Here is an 11,385-nt window from a genome sequence, read left to right as displayed (position 1 = left end):
TCTGTTTTTCCCTGCCCAGTATATCTGTGGATGTTCTCCACCTTGTTTGAAAAATTCTACTAAGATTCAGCAGTAATTATAGCTAAAGAAATTAGTTCCAAAATTAAATCAGGGCTCCAAAAGGGATTCATCATGAGAGCAAGCAGCATAACCATCTTATTTACACAGTGCTCTATGCATTTGCTTAGAGAGAACAGTTTATGATTTTAGTTTTCTTCTTGTTTAGGAAATGGCTCTCTCCTTATTTGAGGCATGCTGCTATGCAACAAAGCTGCTATGCTTTGCTGCATACCATTATCACACTTAGGTACCACCCCCCACAATCTCCTTCCATTATTTCCAGGGGCTAAATCACAGTGAAAGAAAACTTAAAGATACACTAAAGACTTTCCCAATGTTATTTTTTTCAAAAGCAGCTGATGAGGTTGCCAAGGGAATGTTACCTGGTCAAACAGAAGGAAGGCTGGTCTGAAAAACAGCTCCCTCTAAAGAGGTAAAATCATGATATGAAAGACCTTGAGAATTCCCAGTTTGTTGCCTACGAAAGGCAACAAATAAAATACAGTTCTGAGAATTCCCATGAATATTAAAAGACAGAGTCCAACTCAGTAACAACTGTAATAGTTATTTTGTTTATATGTTTGTATTAAACATAGAGCAGCCATCTAGTTACTATCAATCTACATGTGTACTAGAGACCATTGGTTAATTTTCCATAGGCTAAACAGCCATCCTTAGAGAGATTTTCTATCACTATTAATTTATTTTGTCTAGAGTCAGACTGGTGACTCTGAAGCAAGGCTACATAGTCCCATTGCCAGCCCTCCTAACAATACTCTCCTTTATTGGAGTTTTTTCCCCCTACAACCTGAATCTCTCTCTCTCAGATATCTAATGACCATTATAATTGATTCAATACATCTCCTGTTTCTTTATTACTGACTTAAGAGTTTTCATGATGCTAGCTGCAAGTGAATTTAGGGAAGATAATCTATTGAAGCCCTTAACTCATTTGTGTCCATGGAAGCAGAGGGACATTTCTCCATCCATTTCCTTGCTTCCCCTTCACCTCCAGGTGATATACCACCACTTAATCTCAACGTAGGTCTCCTGGGCTACTGCCATGCATAAGAAAGTAATAAAAAAAATGCTTTCAGCTGTTGATGCATCTGCCTTTGTTTTGCTCTTCAACCCTGCTCTCCAATACCAGAGGGGAATGCTTGACTCATACTAGCGTGACTTGGTGTTCTACCTTGCATGGTCCATTTATCTTCTGTAACTTTGCTTGAAGTAGGTCATGGGGCAGAAAAAAGCTCCTTCGTTCACAGGCATGCCAATGCCCTCTAGTTCATGCAGGCTTTACAAATGAGAGCAGACGTGCACATCTCTTTCTATGCAATCACATGCTGGGAAACAGCTTATTGCTTTCCCAAAAGGGAAGCCTCTCAACCCTGACAAAGCAGGCAATGCCTCCATGCTTCCCCTCCATTCTTTCAAGCTAAATTAGGTTTGTAAGGTAACCTGAGCATTTGGCCCAGTCAGAACACAAACCATTCAGGTCAGCAGAGATACCAAGCAAGCTGACTGTAGCCCTGTAACAAAGTTGATCCCATACATTGCTTCAGTGACAGGCCTCTTGAACCAGATTCTGTTTGCTACCTTGTGTGGACATCATGCAGTGAATGTGAGGTTTTGGACCAAGGTAAGAGTCTGCGTAAGCCAAGAGGTGGAAAAACAGGACTCATGTTTGAAGGGAACCTGAGAATACAGTGGAATCTTGTTGGGTTTGAGTCCTTCTCCAAAGCAAAGGGGAGAGAGTCAGACAAAGCAGGTCTGGAGGCCCTGGAAACTAAAAAGAAGTTTTGGAAACAGGAGAGCCTGTCTTGAAATATCAACACCAAATAGGCTACCAGTGCAAAATGCATGGCTGGGGTGAGAGGCTGGGTATCGGTCTTGGCAGTGGTTTGGCTTCCCAGGAAATTTGAGGGAGGAGGGTGCAGTAAAAAGCTCACATTCTGTTAAATCCAAGCAGCTGGAGCTATGTTACTGAGAGAGCTTCTCCCAAATGCATTGGGCTGCAGCATCCTGGGAGACCAGGAGTAAAAAGAAATTTACAGCAATAGACTCAGGGGAAAAATGGAGCAGCTAAAAGCATGGAAGACAAAAAGAAGCAACTTCAGTTGCACTGAACTTCATACCTAAAAGCCAGGAGTGCCAGCAAAAAAGGCAAAACTAAACAGCAACTATGCAAGAGAATGAACTCTCACCGAAGGAAAAAAAAAAAAAAAGGACGGAGACATACACTCACCATTAGGAGCACATTTCTCACACAGCAACCACTCCATCTCTGACCCCACTATCTTTGTGCTCAAGGGAAATCTACCTAACAGTTTTAAGGCAAACTAGGGAACAAAAATTCATACGCTAGCTGGACACTAAGGACTAAGAACCAAGGACCAAATATTGATACTGAAGTTATGGCCCATTATGAGTTTATCCAACTGCTGAATTCTTTCCACACAGGGATAGCAAGATTGATTTCCCCACTCCTGCCCGCCCCTTTGGATAGACCTTGTTCTCCTAGTAACCAGCTTCATTTCTTTAGCTAATGAAGTCTACTACACCTGAGAATTTATCTCAGACCTTTCCCTGTGCTGTGTTTCACTTGCTGTGCCTGGCTTCCTGTAACTGGAGACCTGAAAAAGAACGTCTTACATTCAAAAGGTTGTCTAACTTTATCTTAATTACACAGTTGGCCCAATAAAAAGATATCACCCTAAGAAATTCTTGCTTCGCGTAATTTCTGGACCATCACTCTTACACTACACTGAAAAAAGCAGTCAGTCAGAAGGTTACCTTGTAAGACTAGCTACTCAAACCAGCAATCAAAGACCACTGTTGTGCAAGAGACATGGGGTGCAGTTCTAAATAAAGGAGTTCAATTGAGCTAAAAAAATCCTTATCCTTAAGATCTAAGACCAAGTGCAAAAACTAAATTGTCTGTTCCAATACCTTCAAGGGGGCATTGGCACAGTTCTCTTACAGCTTAAAGCTGGGGATTGGTAGCTTATGCATCAGAGATTTCTACAACATGTAGTGCCAATACACTACAAGAGAGGAGGTGGCTTTGGCATTCATAAATAGGTTCAAAAAAAGGTTGTGTGCTTGTATTTATGTGGGGCCAATGTTAGTTGAAACTAAACCATAAACCACTTTTTACTAGTGCCAAAAAAGCAGGGTAGGAATGTAGTGTTCCTTGAGAATGCAGAAAGTTTGAGGAGAAGCGGCAGCTCCCCCCTACTTATAAATATATGGTTTGTAAATCAAATTAAAGCCTGGGAGAGATTTACTGGTTGGAGAGGCCTTCTCAAGAGCGTTTGACAAAACTGCAATGGAGCAAGTGTCAGAATTAGCTATTATACAGGCTTTCTCCAAGACTAGATAAGCCTTAAAAAAAGAAGAAGAAAAATTCAACATCAACTGTGATTGCCAGAACAATAGCTCAGGATGAAAACTGGGAAGACAGTGGATAAAGCTATTAACCCAGGGGGTCTAAAATAGCATGTTCCCAGCCCTGCACCAGATTTTGTTTGAAGAAACCAGAAGTCAAAGATGTTATAGAAACATACATTAGAAAGGATATGTGGAAGGTCATTGAGGGATTGAGAAATCTAAGAAAAATCTAGAGACATTTTACAATGGCCTCAAATGAACTGTGATAGTGAGGAAGTTGCCAAGGCACGTCATGCATGCCAAAAACAAAGGCAGAGTCAAGCAAAAGTACTAGTGTTGGTGACATAGGAAAAATTAGCACCCAGAAGCAAAGTAGATAATGATTCTTTTCCATTGAATGGAAAAAAGTTGTGTGTTCATAATGTAGATGATTATTCTCATGCCTTGTACATAGTGTTGAAATAATAAAGCATCTACTGAAAAAGCTATGGAGTCAGACCCTGAAAAACAGGAGTTTGAATAACTGTAATGAAAGAAGCTGATTGTCAGAAGATCTCAGGATTTGGTGAACTATAACAAGGTTAGATATAACAACAAGAAAAACAACAACATAACTTGGGGTCTCAGGAACTGCCACCACTTCATAAATACCACATAGTGTGCATCTCTGATGGAAATCAGTTGTCATGAACAATAGCAATGTCACATGAGCTTACCCTGCAGTAGAAGGATTTTGTTATTCTGAAGAAACATATACCAAAGAGGAATGAACAACAACCACTTCCAGAAGACATGAACACAGAGCACATGGTGTCTGCCATTTTGCTTGAGAAGGTTTCCAAGAAGAATTACAGGAGCTGGAGACAGTTGAGCCCCAGCACACAGCATTGCCAAAACAGATGGACGTACAGTCTCTTGACAATAGTAGTACCGATGTCAAGGAAGACTTGCAAGTCCAAGTGACCATGTGAGGCATCACAGACATTAAATGGAACATTTTAAATAGGTTTAGTTAGGAGACTGGTTATAAGGACTTGAACACATGTTATTTTTAGGGCAGAAGGCAGGATAGAGATGATGGATAACAAACTCTTGCTACTCATGTTATATTTAAGTATTGTTATTAGAGTTTTGGCTGGGATAAGAAGTGGTTTTATTTCTCAGACACAAGAATGCTGGGGGAGGATAGGTCAGAAGCACATGCCTGTTGTTCAAAGACAACTGGAACTGCATAAAAATGATCTCCTTCAAGAACCTGGGCCCCAGAGTGATTGCTAGTTGTCATATGGGGTAGCGTGATAAGATGGAAGACTCCTTTTTACCAACACTAAAGTTTTTAGGACTGTTATATTAGCCTTAAAAAGGTAGGGAAGTCATTGCCTAAAAAGTGTCCAAACGCTAAGAGTTACCATCCCTTTGATTACAGCCCTACCACTGCCAGACAGAAAAACTCTCATGTTTGGAATAAATGCATGAATTCTCAGAAGCCACAGCCCTGGTGAAATATGGGCAGAGGTAGTCTTAAGCCACTTTTCGACACTATGTTGCAACCAGGCCTGAGTGTGAATACTAGGCTGGCTAAGTCTAGCTCCCCCTATGGACGCATCCAGACAAGCACGTATGTGCCTCTTGGAAACCCCTTTGAGATGCTGCAAGACGCACGTATGGGGGGGGATGGGGGGGAAACGTTCCCTGCACTGAAAATTTGCAGCATGGGGGCAAAATTAGACCCCTGGATATCCAGGGTTCAAGAAAAAAAAAAAGCACTGTGAAACAGCAGGGCAAGGCATGATCCTGGACCATGCCCTGAGGCAGCCAAATGCTTGGGTCCTCCACAGAGACGCTCTGGTAACCAGCTAAAGCATTTCTATGGGTGGCCCTTGCCCCAGTGCTGAAGCACACTGCCTGCCTGTGCAGGGCAAGCAGCGTGCCAGCTGCTGGGACCTAGACCTAGGCTCCGTGTGGGATAAGTAGGGGGTGGGGAAGGAGGGAGGGGACCATGAGGGGACCCCCACCCAGCCCCAGCTCACTCCCCTGGCCGGCCCCACCCCCTGCTTGCTTCCCTAGCCCTCTCGATCATTCCCCCACCTGGCCCCAGCCCTCCCGATCACTGCCCTACCCAGCCCCAGCCCCCCAGTTGCTGCCAGCATCCCAGCACTCAAAAAACAAAACAAAACAAACAAAAAAAAGAACCCCCATTCACTGGCTGTAGCAGAGGCCAGAGACACTGGGGCCTCAGCCCCCCCACATGTGTGGGAAAGCGGGGAGCAGCCCCAGGCACCTGGCACCTGGCACCCGTGCTGCTGCTGTCAGATTGCATGGGTGCTGCACAGCTTGGCAGGGCACCAAGCAGCGCTGTGTGCTGTCTGGGAGCTCGTCGTGACTTCAGTTTTACATCTGGATCATGGCGCTGCAGGGGGGCATGTGCCCCCTGTTGGGGGGCTGTGGGTTGGGTTTGACATTTGGACCCACCCCTCCTGAGCAGCTCCCCCCATACGCCCCCCCCCACACCCACAGTCCTCCCATAATCCACCCACAAAGCTCCATACCCCGAAGCCGCTCCTACAACCCCTCACCCACATTTCTGGCCCTGTGGGTCAGGAATGAAGGTACTGGGGTGAGGGGCAGGGCACTGGCATATCAGTGCTGCTCAGTGCTACACATCCTGGTGAGCAAAGCAGGTAGGGCCAGCTCTGATTTTTCTAATGACAAAAAAGCCAAAAGTCAATGCCAATGCCAAACTGTATAGATACTTAGAATTTATTATGATGATGGAGGCACCAATAGGCTTCTAAATTGCTTTAAAATTGTAAATATATCAATAAAACATTGCCCAACTAATTTGATCTCCCTTTCTCTCTGTATATAGCTCTCTAGTGGTCTTTTGTTTTACTTGTGGAAGAACATGGATTTTGGTGCATTTTAAACATTGACTTTGGGACTTTTTTATTAGGGATCTTGCAGCTTTTAAATAGGGAACAGCAGAATTCCTGCTCTGGAGGCAAGTGACAGGACCCAGGCAGAGGAGCCTGCTCAGAGCTGGCACCCAGGACCCAGCTGGAGCTGGATGACCTCCTGGCCACTTGGGGCCAGGAGGACATGCTTTGACAGTTCAAAGCAAGCCACCACATGGGAATATCTTCCAGGCAATAGCTGCCCAGATGGCCAAGTGGTGGTACACATGGCAGTAGTGCCACACAAAGTCCAACTGTGCAGCCACAGCCCACTGCCAGCTGGCCCAGAGGTGCAGATGCCTTTAATGGCCATGCTGTCCACACCTGGGGCTGGCAGGCATGCAGTGTTGAGGCCACATGCTGTCACAGGTGTACAGCAAGTCACAGCCAGGCAGCAGCCCCCACTGCCAGACTGCTGCAGTTGGTAAAGGGGGCAGGGAACTCCCAGGTCTGTTTAAGCAGTCCAGCTGGCACAAGGGGTAGTGTCCCCAGATACCAATTGGCTGGGCCCCAGAAGCTCCTGTCTATTTGTATGTTCAATATTATCATAGGCCTTAAGGCCCACCCAGTTAACTAACAGCCTGTTTGTGGGGCAAAACGGTGAAAGATGCAACTAATTTCTTGGGACAACAAAAGCAAAAACAGGATAGGAGCACTGTGAGGATCAAAGAGTCAAAATATGAAAATAAGTGTGCCTGAGGGGGACACTGAGCTGAGCCCCCTGGGCTGCATCCACCAGTCCTCAAAGGCATCCAAAGGAGCCAGTGGATGCCGCCCACTGGTGCTCTGCCCGGCAACATGTATGGACAAGTGAGAGGAAAGTGGCCCTGCAGTTTCTGGGCACCTACCTGACCAGAGCCTCCTTCCTGGTAAAATACAGGGCCCACTTGGCCAATGCCAGGAGGAAGTTGACCAGGAGGTCCCAGGACTTGGTGGGGCCATGGATGGGGTGACCAAAAACAAAAAGGTGGGAGGTGAAATTCAACCAGAACCTCAGGAGGAGGTTCTGGAGGTGGAGGGGCTGCAGACTGGCACACTTGAGGGTCATGTGTGCTAAGGTCTCCCTCTGCCTGCAAAAGGGGCAGAAGAGTGGGGTGTCTGTGAAGCTAGCCATATACACGCCTGTGGCGATGGCTCCATAGAGAAGCTGCCAGATGAGGTCCCCAGTGGCTTGTGAAATGAGGGTAGAGTAAAGACTCAGCCAGTGGGTGCCCCAGCCACGCCCACACTAAGCAGGTCCTGCCACCCAGAAGCTCTTAAGAGTGAGTAGCCCTGAGCTACTTGCCAGGGCAGCCTTTTGTACTGATGGGGCCAGGACAGGTGCTTGCCCCAGGCTCTAGCTCCCCCTGGCTGCAGACCTGGGAGGAGCTGGGCAGGGTTATTTTGCCCCAAGTGGTACAATTTGCCTCCCACCAAAGTACGTGTCCAGGCATGTGCACTGAAGCAAAAAGCCTGGCTTAAATTTGTACCACTTCTATTTGAGCTGCTGCAAGTGCACATGCCTGCATGTATGGATGTGCCCTACCTGGGAAAACTGTCTGCACCAGAGTATCCCCCACTAAGATTCTCCTACTGATTTCCATCCACTGCATATTGCAGGTAACTCTCTCTCTCTCTCTCCCCCCACACTATTCTAGAGTTTGACATTTGTAACTAACACAAAGGCCTCAAGTTATACAATATAGTAGTTAACAAGAAAAAGGAAGGAAATTAGTGCAATAGGTAGGGAAAGAAAGGATAAAAATCCACAACAAAACTGTGTATTTTCCAAGTGACTGCCTCTGAGTGAAATAAAATGAAGGGCACTTCCAGTCAAACCTTAATCTAGCAAAGAGCTTCCAGGCATATTCACAATGAAGTTGCTGTTATTAATCTTAGTGACGACATCACTAGCACATAAAGCAACTATGGCACCACAGCACAAAGACACAAATATTAGCATCAAGTTTCTGACTGACCCACGACAAACAAGGCCGTTTATATAAACATTCAGAGGGAAAGGAATCTCTGGTATGTCACCCCAAAACCACAGCTGAAGTTTTAAATTTACAGCTAACCCATTCCAAAAAGGCCACTAAGAGTATATGCAACGACAGGAATTTCACAAGTTCCTTTGGTAACCGTTTCATCTTCACATGGCTTTAGCGCCAACTGTAGTTGTAGGGCCTGGCCCTACCTGGTTTATACCCTGTGTATTTCTACTGTACCACAATGGAATCGACAAGGTGCAAGTCAAAATGGGTGAAAATCAAACCAAGAGATTTAACCACTACAGGTACAGACAGAAGTGACAATTTTTGCCCTACCTAGGCCCTGAAGGTGCTCTGCAGTTTGACCAAATACAAGTGAACTGTTGCAGAGTGCTTAAAAGGGGCCCCATCCCATGACAATCTGAACCCTCATTACATGAGGGGGTCTGATGAAGACGCTCCAGAATGGAGTGCCTTCAGTAACTTGTGTCTGCATGCGCCAGGAGCAGGGTTTGGCTTACACAACTCAACTCAACTGCTCTCAGCACTGTCTTCAGACTGGAAAGGGAGCAGAGGGAGTTTGGTCTGGGGCTTTTTCAGCCAACGCTGGAGGGTGGGGCAGGTGGATTGGAGTACCATGGTGGGGGCTCCAAGCCATGTGCCCCATCCTCTAGTGCCAGTTGGCCAACCCTCTGAATGAGCTCCCTCTGTTCCCTTTCCCCCTCTCCCATTCTGAAAACAGCACTGGGGCTGGGAGGGAGGAGGGGCATTGCTAGGGAGAGCACTTGCAGGCTCACAGCCACTCTAAACTGCAGTTCAATCTGCCACCCCCTGGTACTCAACAGTGAGCATCTGTTGGGTCTGGGGATCATTGTAATTCATACCACTTCCTGCAAAGCACCAGGAGTTACAACAGGGAGCTGCTCTTCTGTGTGCACCCTTAGAAAAAGAAAAAAAGAACAAGAAAAAAAAATAAGAGAAAGCTCTAGTCTTTTATCTTTTTGAGGGCCTTTCTGCAGAGCTTCCTTTATTATCTGCAAAACTAAAAGCAAATCACCCTGAAAAATGCTAGGCAATAATCCCCACAGGCTTTCCCCACTTCAGCCAAGAAGAGGGCAGGAGGGGGAAGCAGCCCCTTGCTTTCCCTTCCTTTTATACTCTGTCCCTGAGTAGCTTCATGACCAGTGGAACCTTTTAACCCTTTACTTATAGAAGCATATTTGCTTTGGCGCAACAGAATTTGCCATAAACTTTTTAACATTTGGCCTACATTTCCCTGCTGTATCTTTAGCCTGTTGCTTCTTAGCTCCTGAGAAACATTGACCCTTCTCCCCTTTCTGGCATGGCATTTGGACACCACCCCTCCACCATCTCTTCTCCTTGCTGAACATGCCCTATTCTCTTACCCCTTGCTTTGAGCCTTTGTCATATATTTTTTATGTACTTTTCCTCTGAAATCTGCCTAATGAGTCTGTCTCTTTAAAATTATGGTCACATGAAGGCTAACCAGAAGCTCAGAATTACCTCACTTACTTCACATGACAGACTCCAGTTAATACAACCCCAATGCCCAGTTTATCATCTCCTATAGCCTCTAGCTCTCTCTGTGCAGCATGTTTGCCTAACCAATCAGTCTTCATTTACATTTGTGTATTTGCTGACTCCTTCCGACATCAGCTACTTTACGTTTGATTTTATTTCCTTTTATGGATTTCAATCCACATCTACTTAGCCTGTTCTTGCAGTATTTTAATCCTATCTTCCAGCATATTTACAGTCTCTCCTAGTTTGAGATCAGTCTCACATAAGATTAACATATTCTGCTCCACCCTCTAGGTCATTTTTACTGTTTGCTCTCCATATTACAGAGGCCCATATCAGGATCAGAACTCTATTGCCTTAGGCACCGTATAGACAGTTCCTTTTCCTGAGTGTGTGCAGTTTTATTTAAAAATACCGACAACACAAGAGTGTAATTAGCATGCTGAGGGAATGAGGAAAGACAGACATTTTTAATTACATCAGATTTGTGGTCCACGATAGTTCTGCCATTGTGATGACAGAGGCAGTCCTTCACTCAGAACAATAAGAAAAAGCAATGTCAAACCAATACATGTTTTACCTTCATCCCATCAAAGTTGTCCATGTACCACTGTACTTGGCAAGGGCAGCAACTTGAAGGGATGAGCACAGGTTACAGGAAGGAGAGTTTGGAGAAGACACAGGAGGCCAGTCCACGTGCACAAGCTGACTGCACAGTCACCATATCTGTAAACAGTTCTCTTAAGGAAGAACCAGGTTAGTGTGAGAAACAAAGTCCTTTTCATCTGTTTCTCAGCAAGTGTTACGTCAAACACCACGGAAAGATCCAGGTTGGCAGCAGCTACTTTATTGCCTGATATGGCATTATTTCAACCACAGGCCTTTATGCAATGGTGATGGATAGAGTACAAAACCCACACAGAACAGGTGAAGTTAGTTAGGCTCCTTTAGAACCAGTAGCCTGTATTGAATAGTCCAGCAGTTACAGCAGAAGCCCAAGTTATAGCTCATGTACACCTAAGGAAAGGTGCAGCACCTGCTGTAAGACTCAAGATGCCAAGACCTAGACCTGAACCTTGGGGGATCCTACCTGACACTGGCTAAGCCCAGTACTGAAACAGTCAGCATTGATTCTTGATCGTCTTTAAACACACTTACTTATTTCACAGTGGCACTATGTAACTGCACATCAATAGTTTCTTTATGACCAGAGTAGCTAGCAATTTTCTTATGAGAATGCCCTGAGCTCTGTAAGTGGCAAGTTCAGTGCAATATGGCCTTGTGCTCCTTAGAAACATTGTGCCATACCAACTTAATTTTATTTTCTGAGTGACAGCAGGCTATTGCCCCTAGTAAATAAAATAACGGTGGTCAGCCAAAAATGAGATAGCTTTCTTTGGGAATTTAGAATTCTAATGATTCCTTTTGTAGCAAAACCCCCAGTTTTTCTTTTTTAATTTATTTTA

This window comes from Gavialis gangeticus, unplaced genomic scaffold (genome assembly GCF_001723915.1).
Source record: "Gavialis gangeticus isolate Ggan-Ray unplaced genomic scaffold, GavGan_comp1, whole genome shotgun sequence".
NCBI classification, from domain to species: Eukaryota; Metazoa; Chordata; order Crocodylia; family Gavialidae; genus Gavialis; species Gavialis gangeticus.
The sequence above is the reverse complement of the archived record's forward strand: the minus strand, read 5'-3'. Positions refer to the sequence as shown.